This window comes from Denticeps clupeoides, chromosome 2 (assembly GCF_900700375.1).
Source record: "Denticeps clupeoides chromosome 2, fDenClu1.1, whole genome shotgun sequence".
Classification (NCBI taxonomy): domain Eukaryota; kingdom Metazoa; phylum Chordata; class Actinopteri; order Clupeiformes; family Denticipitidae; genus Denticeps; species Denticeps clupeoides.
In genome coordinates this window covers 24,975,894-24,992,554 of record NC_041708.1, presented here as the reverse complement: position 1 = coordinate 24,992,554, position 16,661 = coordinate 24,975,894, and the positions used below count along the sequence as shown (strand labels likewise).

The 16,661-nt window shown below is 39.8% G+C and overlaps 1 long non-coding RNA gene across 1 annotated transcript; it reads right to left on the bottom strand.

Annotated features, from left to right (window-relative positions):
- Window positions 1–892: 892 nt before the first annotated feature.
- LOC114784667 (uncharacterized) lies at window positions 893–16,375 on the bottom strand. The gene is made up of 2 exons (XR_003748898.1): window positions 16,292–16,375; window positions 893–2,218 (listed from the first exon to the last, which is right to left on the bottom strand). It is a non-coding gene; the product is annotated as an uncharacterized LOC114784667 (long non-coding RNA).
- Window positions 16,376–16,661: the final 286 nt, after the last annotated feature.

The following is a 16,661-nucleotide window of genomic DNA, read 5'->3' as shown; positions in this document are numbered from 1 at the left end:
TTAACATTAGGCCCACGGGTAGCAGTGTGTGGGGACAGTACCTTCCTCATGGGCACCTCAGGGACACCATGGTGGCTCGGGATCTTTAACATTTTGATCATGGGTCCTATTCCTTTATGCCCACCACTGGCCTTTCATAGAGGCCTTTCAAATTAGTCTCTTAGTGCTTTGGTCTAAATTTGAGGTCCAATGGGCCTGCTCTGCATGTTTTTGTGCAGTTGGATTTTTTTATGTTTTATGATATAAAATCTAGTTGGACCCTGTTGTTTGACTGTGGGGAAGTCAGGGAGTGACAGTTGTGTGCCTGGGTATTTAAAAAGAGATGTCTCTCAACTGTACTAACGTGAACTTGGGGGTGACAAATACCTTACATTGACTTACACGGGGTGTAAAAGATTCTTCATTTTCATACATTTAAGTGATGTGTTGTACCACTTAGACATATCAGTAATGTATACTGGGGTGATCAGTCCTTGGCTTGTGTTTGTGAAAGTGATTAATATGTCACATTAGACACACCACAGCATAGCACCCAGTGCACCCAGTGAAATGTTTCATCTCTGAATTTAATTCAGTCCCTGAGGGTGCAGTGGGCTGCCATGAACGGTGCCCAGGAAACAAAATGTGGTGGCGGTACCATCCTCAAGGGCACCTCAGATGCACCTTGGTGGTCAAGAATTTTGAACCTGCAACATTTTGATTACGGGTCCTCTTCCTTACCCGCTAGGTCACCACTGCCCCATAATTAAATTTAGAATGGATATTAGGATATCTTGATGAATGTGACATAAGAACCACGTTAGTCAGACTTTTCCTAAACCATCAAAAACTGTAACCCACATCCTATATTTGAACAGGAACTCAAAAACACATTGACACATAGAACAGACAATACAGTCTTACTGCTTTTAATTATATAATGGTTTGGCAAAGACAAATGATTATACTCTGCTGTTAAAATCACAAAGAAACATGGCTGCTGAGGATCGTTACTATTCAGCACATGCTGGTGCAACCAACCAGCTAATTAAAAATAGACAATTGTGCACACGGCTAAAATCAGATCAGCCGATTCTGATTTCAAATTCATTGGTAAAATATTTATCCATACAGTAGCAACTTTAATGCACACACAGTTGCTTGGAGCAAGGAGGGTATCTACTGATCCATCAAATAAGAATGCAGCACTGTTAGCATTTTACTAGAAAAAGTAATGAGGGAACAGATTGGGAGGGATTATATAATCCATTTGGGCAAACAGCAAAAAAAAGAGATGATTCTCACTGTTTCTCACTGATAAATGTATTTGTAATGATAAATGCATTTGAATTTAAACAGATGTAGACTTAGGCCTGCTCCCACTCGGGCAGATAATGTTTTGCTACCACGGAGACAATGGCATCAGTGTTTTGCTGGCGTCTACAATATGCTGCTATGGCGCAGTCCATTTTTCTACTTCAAACCGTATCCTAAATGCTCACAGTGTTTCCTTAACATGCCACATAATGATGGAAACCACCGGGTTTCTCCTTCCGCTCCCTTGAATTACTGCATTGCATGTAGAAAGTAAAGTTATTATCGTGGCTTGGATAAGGAGAAAAAGAGACCAAAAAAATCATTAGGGCCTAGGGGCCAAAGACTTAACTCGACCTCTGGCTCTATAGAAAATTATTTTATACCAAAAAAGAACAGATTGCTGTGGCACTATCTTGTATTCATTTAAGCCGCTGACATTCACTAATTTATGTAATTAAGGTTCCAAACACTAAAGCATGAATGCGCATGGAAAAGGATTCATTACTGAGAAGCCTAATTCATCAATTATCATTTTCATTAAACATTGTAATTAAGTGTACTCAAACCAAATTGATATAGCTTAAACTTCCCATTAACTTTTTTTTTTTTTTTTCATGGAAGTCTGTTGGACATATGGGAACCAAAAAATTCAACACAATAGGTCTATGTATATTTTAATATTATTATTATTATTATTTTTGTTTTTTTTCGCTACAGTGCAGATATTATCATCCCAGGCGGCTAGTAATTGAGCCAGGAGCTCTGAATCCTCTCTATCGCATGACGGCTGTGTGTGGCCTGGGTCTCATTGCCATCCATCACTCCGGCGTTGCCGATCTGTTTACGCAGCGTCTTCTCCGCCTGTCAGCTGTAACAGCCTTGAAATGATGGCGTGAAGGTTCTCCTTATACCACTGGCGACACTGTGGGGAGGGAGATAAACATGAACTGGATGGGGAAAAAAATGTCACTGAAATGGGGCATCGGGAAGGGAGCAAAGCATGAGAACCCTGAACAATCCAAGGCAATCATGACACCCTGCCATATTCACTAGTGTAAAATGTATAGAACATAGTCACAGAAATTGTTTTGTCACTCTTGGACTCCATGATGCACAGTGTTCCATAAATGCAAAGAAAAATCAATCACTGTATGATGCAGCTGGGCATTCACAAACAGGAATAAAGTGGACCGACAGCATGGTACTTCTAGTTAAAGTTTCTAGTTCTTTGCCAGCTTTGGCATTCAGCCATTCAACAGTTTCATAAATAAACTCTTGCTCTCAGTGTTCTCTTGCAATAATCTGCTAATTGGTTTCTAACACAAATTAATCATATACAGACTCCAATATGTGAAATTAGAGACTTTCTCTTATAATTTCCAAATTATTTCTCTTTATTTGATATTACTGAAAAGTGAGACAGCGCCTCATGTTCCATTGCCAGAAATACCACTTTTCGTAAATTATTTGATAAATTATCAAATTCAATTAATAAATTATTTGATTTATTTTTTTTGTTTGTCAAGCATTTCTTTGTTCCCAAACCACAGTTTTATTCATCATCCAAAATGTCCACACACATTCTACATTTCTTAACTGTGTAACTCTATAGCATTAGGTAAAATATTGTTACAAAATTAACAAATCTGTGTAACATCTTTGCATTAATAAGCCACAAACACTCCCCATATACCTCAAGTACCAGCTTTGTACAATCCAACGTTCTGGTACTATGCACAGTGGTTCCCTGCTCGAATATGATGCAACAGTGTGATGCCATTCCCAGATGAAGACGGTCCCATTTGTTATTAGGGCTTAGAGATGCTGGCTGTGCATTTGCCTTTGTGTATTTCTCAACACCGCATTAGAGCGGCATTCCTGCCAGGGAGTAACAGATTGAGTTGAAACGGCGAGTTTCCTTTCCATCACGGTTTCTGCAGGCTGTTAGTGTATTAAGGAAGGGAAGACAAGCTCTTCAACAGACATTGTGAAGTCCTTACTGGCTTTTGTTGAGTTAACTAAATGCAACTTTTTGGAATAATTTCAAATAGTATCTGTCATAGGTGATTATTATGTGGTAATAGTGCAAAGAGCCTGTCATGAATGCAGGTTTTCAACACAGTAATAGCAGGAGAAATTTTGGAATAAATGCATTAATAGAATACAAAAGCAATCGATATGCAGCTTCATGAGAACACTGGGCTTCCTATGTTAAGCTGGTAAAATAGTACACCTAAATCAAAACTGTATGCAAGCTACAGCACTTTTTGCTACATTAAACATCTCATCATCATTTTAATGCATTTGCATCTTGCAAAACTATCCCCACGATGCACAAGGAAGGTCAACTGCAATAGAAAGATGGCGGATCACATCAATTACCTGGCAAAAGATTTGCACTGAGGAAGACTGATATCAAAGTTGGAAGCTGCAAACCAACTTTTCATGACCCCATTTAAGTTAAAATGTTCTGAAAGATTCAAATGCTGGTGCACAAACCATAAAAGTACTGGTTGGTTATTGTTCCCTGCCTAGTTTGATCCAGCCTTTAACACTTTATGATTGGTGCACCTGGAGATGCACCTGGCACAAATCTGCATGACATCAAGGTGGTTAAAAGGACTTGTTGAGCAGCCCCTCGAGGCTGCAACATTTTATGTGGACTCTTTTACTTACCTTGTGTATGTTTTTCAGTTCCTGTCAATCGGCACATGCTTGCGGGTTTATTTATTTTAGTTACTTTTGTTTCCCCTGTTATTGGCCCTCATGCCATTTAGTTTGTTTGTGTTTTTATTAATAAAATCCCATTCCCAGTATGTCCCGCCTCTGTGCTTCATTCCCCCCTCAGCTTGTGGACGTGACACTTTATTACTATGAATGCCACATCAAATTTCTATCAGTACTCCACTGTAGTCATTACAACTCCTGCTAGCTACCTATTATTTTGTCCCACCAGTGTATCTACAACTGATGCCAGTATTTGGCTAAGTTGTTCTATCAAAAGATTAATACTAGCAAAAGAAAGAAAAAAAAAAAGCATTATTTTGCAGACTAAGAGGAACAAGGTTCATTTTCATGTAGATCTTGTCTCAATTTGAATTGTGTTTGTTGTGTTGGGTGTACTTGTCCAATATGGCATTCCAGAAAAATACCATATTATGTTTTTTTTTTTATTATGCATCATCAGGTCACCCTATGTCCGTGCATTGGGATTGTGATTGGGATAGGAGAATACATTAACACTGGGTTAACATGTGCATTGAACCTGCAACTACTTGTGCTTCACAATTTGATCTATTCAAATCTATTCTCAGTATCCATCTTTTCCTGGTTTGCGGAGTCAGTGTGTCCTGCATAAGACTTCAGGAAATAAAAGGGTTTGTTATATTCTTTTCTATTTTCCCTTTCCTCCTAGGATGCATACACATACTCACACACCAAGAGCATGGCAAATTTGACATGACAGTCACACCAATAGAAAATATGATGGTTTATCCCTGTAATTTGAAAGGGTGTAGAGGCAGAGTTCAAGATCCTGGCCTTCTGAAGGACAACAGTAATACATACTTCGAGCCTGCCTGAAGGACAGCATGTAGGGGAAGATAATAACTAGATTTTGATAGAGGAATGAGAGTCAGAGCCTTTTCTAGGCTTTTTTTAAGTTAAAATGAGTGCCCACAGTGGACAGAATTCCTACAGGGACACATATTAAAATTAAAAAGGTGTTTCATTTCACTGCTACTTTAACAAGATTAGAAAAAAAGGGGATTTGTGCCTTTGTCTTTGATTTGTAGATAAGACATTTCATCTTCATTCATACACTAATTTTGAATCTTGCAATCACAAGATGTATATAGTTTTTTCCCCAGAGCAACATATCTAAATATTATCAACTATGACATTTGCTAATTAGGCAATAAAGTAATATCTCATACTCACATCAGTCAGATTAGAATATCTGACAATGACATTTTTTTCATTAGCTTATTCCTGAGAGGGAACCATTCTATACAAGGAAAAACTATACAGCAGCAGGTTACGTTCATAGCATCAGGTATGCTGCTAAGGGTCCATTTTTAACAGAGGATTTCATCTGATCCCTCAGGTTCTAAATTTCTCCTTTGGTCTCATCTGTCTGAAGATCCCGTCTCTAACCTCACACGAGGCAAATCCACAGCAAGATGAACATACATATGCTCCAGGGATGTCCCAAGATGTTAATAGGTCTGATCAATCTTTCCTGTACAGGTAAACGCACCACTGCCATTGCACATACAAAATAATATTTTTTTTAGATTGTAGATCCAATATGTGGACATTTCCTTAAAAAATATTGAAATTCCACTCCATCTATAATACATATTGAATGAACTTCAGCATCACCAGCTAACATAATCCACATGCATTTGGATTATGGTAGCATCGATGGTCACCCGGATCAAGCCCAAGAAACCACAGGGAGAAACCATGCTGAGAATTACACTTGATGTGAGGCAGCAGCACTAACTAGCAAACCAATGTGGCTCCACCGTGGCTCCACCGCAATTCCAAAGTCAAGACGAGATTTTTAAACCCTCATCAATAACACATGCCATATGAGATAACAATATACTTCCCTCTCATTACACAGAGATCATCTGCTGCCTTCATAGGTAAAATTATACTGTCGTCTTCTCACAGATGAGCTCTCCAACTGGCCAATAAATACCCAACTTATATAAATATAAGTGTCACTTCAGGAAGCCTGAGACTGTCCGACTCTGATTATGTACGCACCATGAATGATTATGGGGGAGATATTTTTTGTTTTGTTTGTGGGCCGTAGCTCTGTAATGAGATGCCCGTATCCATAGCTTTGGGACGGTGAGTGCTCAGGTGCGTAGGATTGTTTGCATTTGTGCCACTCGTGATTTGGCAGTAACTAATGTCAAGGCAATCACATCAGCGTTTACACAGCTACAGGACTATAACAGGCTTCTCTCCCCTGGTCCTCCCATCATAATCTGCATTTTAATGAACTACAAATGTTCTGTATTTACTAAATTATAACTTGTACCTGAAAATGTAGCCAATATTTGGAAGTGCATCGAAATTGAGCATAAATCAGACCATGGCGTTTGTGGAACTCATATAAGATCTCAGCATTTCCTTTCTAGAAAGCTACAAGACGGAAGATATTCTGAGTGAAAATGTAATTACCAATAATGCATTATGGTTGGTGTTGGATATTTGGGTAGCATGTTGTAAAATTGAATGCTACTTTTAATTCCTGAGCTGAGTTCTTTCAAGTAATGTATGCTGAGTTCAGATTGGTCCAAGAAAGCGCATGCTAAATTAGACCTTCTGACTGAACGTTCATGTATTCTTTTTGAAATAAGCATCAGTGTGACCTGGAGTTCATCTAAGGGTTATGGGTTAGCATGTGGTCACTTGCTAAAAGTACTTTCCTCCATCACTGTTGTTCCTCTACTCACTTGTAAACTACAGATTAAACGTCCCAAGAACATGCTATATGTGTGACTAAATAGCAGGAAAACATATCAAGCATAAGATTCATTTGCGACCTTGTTGGGAGAAGATCCATCTCAGTCTTAACATTATGAGGTACTGAATAAGTCTTTCTTTAGTCACCAGAACAGCCCTCCACTCTGAAGGTATGAAGAGGTATCTGCTTACAAGATGTAAGTAACATTTGTAAGTCTTGTAAGTCGAAAGATCTGTGTCCATGGATCAGATGGACAGATCTTCCTGGTTGGATTGAGATCTGAAGGATCTGAATGTAGGTCCCAAGATTCTCCAACTGAACACACTGCCTCTGCTGCCTTTCCTTTTTATGTAATACTTCCGTCTCCCATGACCCTTTAATTAATTCACTGTTTTTCCCTGCTTGGGCCACTTTTGTTAGTGCCTGAATGCTGTAGCCTGGGAATATTCCACAAGAGCTGTAATTACGGAGATGTTATGACCTGATAATATGATTGCTATAAGGACTCACCAGGAGGGCCGGCCCTCTGGTTGTCTCTAAAGCTGGACACTCTGGCGACAGAGGCAGGGAAGAGGACAGAACAAACTACTGGCCATTATGGACAATCTCAGGAACCCTAGGCACACTGTCATAAACAAACAGAGAAGCCTGCTCAGTGACAGCATGGTTCTCCCCAAGTCCAGAACCAACACACTGTTCAGGAAGCTTTGTCCCATCAAACTGTTTGGGGCAGGAGATAAAACAGATGGACAGAAGAGGACAGGGAAGAGCAGGAACAATTAGTCCCTTATTACACCTCGCACTGCACCTCGTTTATTCCGAGCCTCCAGTACTGCTCGCCTGGTCCCTCCATCTCTGAAGGTAAAAGGAAAACATTCATCTAGACTCTTCTCCGTCTTGGCCCCTCGGTGGTGGAATGAACTTCCCCTCGAGGTCAGAACAGCTCAGTCACTGAGCACCTTCAAACGACAGCTCAAGACCTTCCTCTTTAAAGAATATTTAGATTAAATTGTAATTTTCTTGTTGCCGAACTTTGTGTACTGAATCTACAACAGAGTGAATTAAATAGATGTATTCATAGTTGGGGTCCTAGTGAACCGGAATTGATCTCTTCATCGATGGTAACTTGAAAGCACATTGTAAGTCGCTCTGGATAAGGGCGTCTGCCAAATGCCATAAATGTAAATGTAAATGTAGTCTAGCTAAACACAAACTGGACAATGAAACATTACGGACTGTAAAATAAGAACATGAATGTTCAATTAACCAATGCAATAATTATATAATTTTGTCCCACCTCAATTTTTTTTTAACTCAGAGTCCCTGTGTGATTGCTGCTATATTTATACATTTAAAGTTTTAATCTAATCACATTCCTATATTGCTGTATATCATATTTTATTTCGGTGTACTGCTACTAGAAACTGAATTTCCTGAAGGATTAATAAAGTTTTACCCGCTTTACCTCCCGAGCCACCTAGACCAAATGTAGCCTTTGTCAAAGTCTTATGCTTAACAATTCATGTAGTGATTTATATCAAACTAGGCCCAAATCACAGCAGATAAGAATACAAAGATGACAAAGCTTAATTTTACACACAAAATAAATATATTAATTAATTAATTTATTATAGGCTCTTGTGCACTAATACTCACAAATGTCCACCTTCAACATAGCAGCTGTCAACAAAGCTTAATTTTACACAAATTAAGAAAATCTCAATTCAGTGTTTCCCTCTGTTGCCCATAAGGCTGGCAAACTTCTCCATAGGGAGGTAAATTGGTGAGTTTTCATCTGTCAGTGTTTTAGGAGAAGGAAATGCAGAGAGCAAGAGAGATGGGGACAGGAAAGCAGTAATGTAGTTCACAATCTACAGGGAGGTGACCTAAATAAGAGTAGAACTTCAGAGTAGTGTATCAGTATGTTCGCTCCTCTGTTTGATGCTTCATATGGTCAGCTGAGCTTCAAAAACAGAAGGCAAGTGTATTGCAAGTGAGGAGTGCATTCGTATAAGTGGCCCTCAGTTGCACTCTTGAGAATGTTATAAGTGCACAAACATGCACATTTGTGAAATGTTCAAACACATGATTGTTTAATTGAACAAAATGCAATTGCATTTCATTCCTGTAATCACTGTCCTCCAATGCTCCATGACATGACTCCCAATATTTTTTGACGCTCGGGTCAAATTGTTTAACTCTAAACACAATGAAAATGTCCACCTTACAATAAAGGAGCCAAACATTTTCACTAAAATGTAAATTAAATTCAGTAAAATCATGAAATCAACTGATGCAACTGATGCATCAATAAACTGATGCATCAATAATTTGAATATTGTCAACCTAAATGGACAAATTAAATGGATTAAATTAAGTACCCAAAGACTTCAGATTTCATGTAGAATCTGTTTCTTACAGTTTACAAATTATGCAAAGTACAATACATTTAAAATCAAGCAGTCTTAATCAGTTAATAAATGGGGCAAGCTACACTTATGACGTAGGAATGGTTTGTATTTTATGTTTGGTAACCTTTCATATGTCCTCATTTTTCTCACTGAGAAAAAAAAAAACTCCTTTATCACTCTATAAGAGAGATACATTTGGCAAAAGTTTCACCGCCACAGCCATAAATCATTTTCCACGGCCCACTATCAGATGTTTATTTTCCCTCCCTCCATCCTCTAAAGATTGGTGATAAACACTCTCCCCATGGAAAATGCACTCGGCGCCCTCATGCTCTCTTCAACTGAGATGATGTGATTGCTCTGTCTGTAGGGCTGCAGTGGTGTAAATGCAGCTCATAGGGGAAGAGAGGTGGGAGCGTGTCTCCAGCTTGCTGGCCATTTTTGCCTACGAATCTTATTTGAGTCAGGATTCTCAAAAACCTCAATGAATGAACTGTTCTGAGGTTCAGAACTTTTCTGTCAACTGTTTTGGAGTTCATGTAGAGCCAGTCGGCAGCCTAGTCTACTATGCCTACATGTATGGTAGATACTACAGCATACTTTAGGTCTGCGTAGGTTAGGTCAGTGAAGTTGATTCCTTGAACATACCAGTAACCAACAGTATTGACAGTTCCTCTTTTGTTATTCAGTAAATTTTAATTAAAGCTTTATCAATAAAAAACAGAGATTTTTATAATCTTGGGCACAATTTGAAACATTGCATATGTTTCCCTTACCATGCAACTTGTACTCCAGATAAGATGTGGCTGGGCCCGTTGTCTGTACATTGTAATTTAACATCCAAAGAATAAATGAAGACTTTGCACATTCTTTTGCCTTTTTTAATGTCTTTTTTTTCACTGTCTGCTTTTTCTATGGTTTTGGATGATTTACTTCTTGCAATGCATATGATTGTTATTGTGCATTGTCATTGTGATACACTGCAGCACAGCCCACGGTGATACAAAACAATGTGTCCTTTGCTTTTAACCCATCACCCTTGGTGAGCAGTGGGCAGCCATGACAGGCACCCGGGGAGCAGTGTGTGGGGACGGTGCTCTGCTCAGTGGGACCTCAGTGGCACCTTGGCAGTCTTCAAAAATTAAAATAGGTTATTGGGAACAATTCCTGCACTAGTTTGAAGATATATAGTGTTGAAATGGATTGACCAGGAAGTCCAGGTTGACAAAAAAAAAGGTCTGTCATGAGGGTGAAAGTAGAATGTAGAAGATAGGTGGTTGATTGACTACCAATTTGCTCATCTGCTTTTACCTGGGGACTTAAGGATTATTTTTTTTATATTTGTTAAACTGATACTGGCAGTTTATGCAAAGTGTACCTGACATTAACATAGAGAGCCTCATTGTTGATTGTGTCCTGTGGGCAATGGCCATTGGTGGTTTTTTGGGGAGTGTATTCATTTTTGCAGAGCCATATTTGCATATGGGTTGTTATTGTGACTAACAATGCAAAGTGTTTTTTCATTATTCTAGATTTTGTATATTAGGCTTTGATTAGCATGGTCTGAATGGAACCACTTGACATTTCACCATACCCAAAGGAATATACATCTACATTTTTTCTCCACTCTGTCCATTCCACCATTCCAGCATTGTCCACCCCCTTCTGAAGCATTCTGCATGCCAAGCACAAACGCTTCATTTATCCTAATTGCTTTCCTCCTGCTCACCTGCTGCAGGCAGGAGGTCAGTCCAACCGAAAGCGCAATGGCGTCTCGCGACCGTGCGGATGGGCTTAGCTTTCCGGCTCAAGCTGCTGTGGCAAACGAACAGGATCAACTGGTCTATCCTCCCATCTACTTTATTAGCTCTCCAACTCTGTTCGGTCTGGTTGACATCCAAAACTTGAGAGTTGGTTGAAAGGTAATTAGAGGTGGAGGGATCCCGTCCGGGAAACGATGCCGAGCAGCTGTTTTGCCAGGTTATTTTCAGTTCCAGTGCACTTTCACTAAATTGGAGGCACCTAATTGGCTCGCAGACATCCGAACGGCACCTTTTACAGTCAGGTGTTGTGCACATCCAGCTGTCCTCATGGCCTGATCAATATGCATTCAAGAAATGATTTATATTTTTCAGTTTTTTTTCTCCTCCTGGAGAAAGTTATGTGAAAGATTTAACCAATAACTTCCACAACACTGTCTGAGCAATAAAATGACAGCCAGCAGAAATTAATGGGAAGTGCAAGACCAGGCCTTGGCTACTTTAAGCAATAAATATTGTCAGACATTGTGGAAAATTGTAAGTCGCGCGTGCGTGTGTTTCTGTATAACTTATAGCCTGCTGGAGATGAGAAATCGACGACGGCGCTAAAAGTAAAATAAATCCGTTGTGGTTAAATGAGATGAGGGGCTTTCCCTCTCGAGCACGTTTGTAAAAGGCTGCTCTTATTTACATCCAACCCCTTGACCCTGAGTGATCCTTTCTGCATTGCTGACTCTCGCGCGAAACAAAACAAAACGGCGCTTTCATGCATTATGTATCCCCCACCGTCTCCACTTCGACACTGATGTGTTACAAGAGCCAGACAATATTGTCGGATCCCCCATGTTGATTTTTCATTATGTGTTACACATATTAAAATCTCTTTGGCTCTCCAAATATCTGCAATGTAGCAAAATACCTGAGGTTGGTTATTAAATGCAATTCTCTTGACATGCTTAAGGGCTCGTAGCGTGATAGCCAGTATTCGGCAAGCTTACCGCAATCCATCAGATAACATGCATTTTAGAATGTCTCAATCGATTAGAATCATTTTCAGTCAAGTGCATATGATGGCACATAACATTTCCCAAATGGGAAGTTTTTAATGTAGGCAGTGCGTCAACATAAATGAGCTGAGAAGATAAAGTGGATTAAATTGTGTAAATTGCTAATTTGGTTTCATTTCAGGGCTCAGCCAATCATTTGAATTGCTTCATTTTATCCTTCTTTTATTATATACTAAATATAAATGTATACTAAATGAGTTTTTTGTGAAGAAGAGTCTCAAAACAAGCTGTATAGTTATGTATTTTTATGTAAGTATAAATAAGTTGCTTGTGGTACAGACAGAATGGCACATTCCTTTTACACATTCAAAACTCTGAGATGATTGTTAAGTCATTCAGAGCCGTGATTGAGTCCAGACGAGTCTTAATCAGCTTTAGAGAAAAGCGTTGTGTGACCGTGAGGAGCCACGTTAAAACTCAACAGGGTGCTGTTCTTAAATTGGTATAAAGCTCCAAAAGAGATTTGTTCCAGATAAAGTCAAGCATGCATGCAACAGAAAAGGTGTCACTTGAAAATAATTGACGTTTGTTCATGGCGGTAAAACACGGTATTGAAATTTGGACTTAATTAGACTGTAAAAGTCAGGGCTGTCGGTCTGTCTATTTCCATTTCTTTAAATTTCCATGCTCCGACTTGTGAGAAAGACAATAAAGGTCTGTGCTTTAAAGTAAAACTCAGATATACTTACTATGTTGTTTTATAGATAGTCTTTGCATGTTTTTTTTGACAAATACTTCATCTGTTTTTACACTGTTTTATCACATTTAATAGGCAATTACAATAATTGTGTATAAAAAAATTCAAGATAAATACTCAGAATTTTTAACATATCACAAAAAATGTACAAATATCAACATAACAACTGATATCAATGCACAGCCAACCTAATGGGCCTTTTTTTATTTAATATTATGGGAAAACTGCTTTAGAGAACTTCTCATGACACAGTAGTTGTTGCCCAAACCCAGCCACTGGGGATGCTTGTGACAGTGTATTTCTTGGTGCCAGTCTCAAGCCTGGGTAAATCTGCCATAAAACTTTTGCCATGTGAATTATGTAGATAGCCAGATTGGTTGACCCTCAACAAGAGCAGCCAAAGGAAAATGAAGAAAAAGTAAAAGAGAAAAAGTGTGAAAAATTTGTCCTCTGCATTTAACCAATCACATTACTGAGCAGTGGGCAGCCATGACAGGCACCCAGGGCACAGTGTGTGGGGACGATGCTTTGCTCAGTGGCACCTCGGCGGCTCGGGATTCGAACTGGCAACCTTCCGATTATGGATCTGCTCCCTTACACACTGCCCAAGATGTATGCATCTTCGCAAGTTTCTGGATGATTTGGGGATGAAACAGAGCTCTGGTAACACTGCAGGACTCTGTGTGTCTTGTTCATAAATACCAAAATAAATCTTTGGATGAAAGTTTTTCGGATTTGGAGCCACTCCTAGTGGCTTCTGCTCTACCCCAAATATGTGCGCCCCTTCCCACATACATACTGTGATCATTGGTCCACTGACTCTGAATGAAGTGAAATAGTGTTTGAAGGCAGAAAAAAAATGAAGTAATCAAACAGGGGACAAGGACCATTAAGTGGTAGAGAATTGTCCTGAGACTGGTATGGCTGGCAGCCCTCACACCGATTAATCACCAGCTGCGGAAGTAGACTGTGCTTGGCCCTATGGAAAAACCCCATCCTGGCCAGTATTAGATGGTTTTATACGCATCCTGATGAGTGTTCACGTTAATGAGCATTCTACTTCAGTGTCTGTCTATGCGGAAAATTTATGTTAACAAAAAGTTCCCACCGGTTTTCATGATTTGATGTGACCTCTGGTTTTCATATAGTCAGTATATTTTCATACTGTAGTCAGTATATTTTCATAACTGCTTAGTCCTACTCAAGCCCATGGCTGCCGGAGCCCAGTTTTGTTGATATGTAAATGTTTCCTTCGCCCAGACCATTATCTTTAATTATGTTTTTAACATAACAGGAGATTTTTTGCCTTTATTTATTTATAAAAAGCTTGAGAATGCATTTGACCGGCCTCTCATGAACATGGATAATAGATTCAGAATAAAATACAACGTTTCAATGATAACATAAGAGTGACTAACCTCAAGCGATTCATTGTAGCATTGTAGTTCAACTGACTTCTTTTGCCAGTCATGACCTCAAAGGCATAAACGGAGGTGATTTATTAGTGTAGAGAACACAGTTCAGTCATTGATGTATAGATGTTTGATTAAACACATGCATGTTAGATGTTATTAGTATCCCACTGATTTCTCTCTGGTGGCAGGTCTAGTTAATTAGCCAAATTGGCAGAGCTTTGAGAGATATTGGCTCTGAGCACCTGTGCATGACTGTTTTAGTGCGTGTGCATTTGTGAGAGAGAGAGAGAGAGAGAGAGAGAGTTCATTGCTCTTATATATTTAAACTTAGCTCTGGACTAAAACCACAAAACTAGCTCTTTTTAGATCCCACCCAAAAAATATTAAATGAATGTGAAGAAACTAACCAGTGTAACAGGACTTCATCATGTACATGCATGCAAATAAAATCACCCATTTACTTAAATCTGAGTGAAGATTCTGTCTACATTTTATTAAAAAACCAAGTCACATAACCCCTTCGGCCCTTGTTATAGTTTTATTTATTTGATTTAAAACACCACGTGATATTCACCTCCACTCCACATTCTCATAGCAATTTGGTGAAGGACACCTCTGTCAGGACAATACTCCCCGTATTGCTTGATATTCCAAAACCAGCCAAATTCCTTTTAAATGAATGATATTGCATGCTTTTACATTTACCATTGTACTGTATATTCACTCATACTGAGGCAGCCCTGTCCTTGATGGAGGGGCAATGAGAACCAAATCATGCGCTCACCTGTCAGAATATTCACGAACATGCCTGCTGGGGGATGAACTATGTGTGTAATGCCTACATACGCCATTTATTTTCATGAAATCAACACAGTGTCCACCTTCCTCTCCACCAGGTCTCAAGCCCTCACAGCCCCTTCAGCGAAGTCTGAAAAAATTAAAGCACCCCTTCGGGCCCCATGTCATGGCTTTCCATGGGTGTCATATGGTTATTGATTGGAGGAAAGTAGAGAGATATGTATATGAGCAGCCTGAAGGCCAGATAAAGAACCAGCAGGTGATTCATTGATGGTCTTCATCGTTCGTATGCGCCTCGGCTGAGAGCCCATCCTTTCAGGAGCATGGTGCCATTTGAAATGAAAGGATCCTTGAGAGGAATTTCAAACAGGATCATGGACGTCTTCTGACCTTGGCCCTTTAAGGATGGGTCTTGGTCTCACTCAAGTGAGCTATTAGCAGGGCCCTTTTAAATAGTGCTAACATGTAATTATGTAGCCTATATTAAAATATGTTGGTTTCAATTTGCAAAATATGCATCTACAGTTCCAGCCTTAAGACATGGAATGGAATGTGAGATTCCTGGTAAATGCTGTTCATCAGTATTGGGCACAGGGCTGGGACTCACCCAGGGTTGAGTGACAGCCAAACGCAGGGTGCACAACCACCCATCTGTAATTTTATGTGGCACGCGGAAACCGGAGTACTCGGAGGAAACCAAACCAACACAGGAAGAGCATGCAAATGCCACATGCACAAGGATTCGAACCCACGACCTTGAATGTGTGAGGCTTAAATCTAGTTCACGCTGGAGAAGATTGGTTCTGCTATACTAGTTTGTTGCAACCTGCAATTCACAAAACATCGTTTGTCATTTTCTTGAAATACGTCTTTAGATTTAAATTGCAGTCTTTAGAAGACATTACCTCAAAACTATGTAGCACATTCATCTTCCGAAACAAATATATTCTGAGAACATAATCTGGGCTCATACACCAGTCACATCATTTTCTCTGTGGAACATTTCCAAAGGCTGTTGATGGCCCAACCCTATAAATAACATCCCTGTTTGGCTGGCGCTCGGAATTGTCTGCTCCTGTTTTGAAAGTCACTCTGTGAGAGTCGACTGAAGCGAATTGAAAATAAGTTTTCAGCGACGGTTTCAGTGTCAGTTGAGAGAGACTTCCTGACCAGGAAACCTCTTCCCACAGTCCTCTCCAGTACACTACGACCTTTATTAGACCCGTCAGTTACAGCTAACCAATTAACATATTGTGCTCAGGGAAGTTCAAGCCTCTCCCTCCGTCTCTGTTCCTGTCTCCTGGGCTGCTGGAAAGAGTCGAGTCGCACAAATTAGCGCTGTGAGCTGGAAGGCTCAATTACCTGGAAAGGTCTGGTGCGATAGTGCGACGCTCTGCCTTTGCCGGGGTCCACGTTTCTAACAGGCTGCCTGGACGCCTGGAAAGCACGAAGGAGGGGGGTGGAGGGAGGCATGTAGGGAGGTGTGAGTGTGTGATAGTGCTGAGAAGGGAAAGAAAAAAAAAAGGAAAGGAAGGTAGGGGTACCTTGCTGTGTTGAAGTAGATTGGCAGCGATCACAGAAGAAAATCACTTCTGAAAGATTGTAAGAACAAGTGCCGATTATGAAAAAGTTTGCAAAAGAAAAGTTGCAACTAAGTATGGAGAGGTGAGGGTGAGACGAGTATGATTAGTAATGAGCAATGAGGAAGACAAAAACATGCTCTGTGACTTCT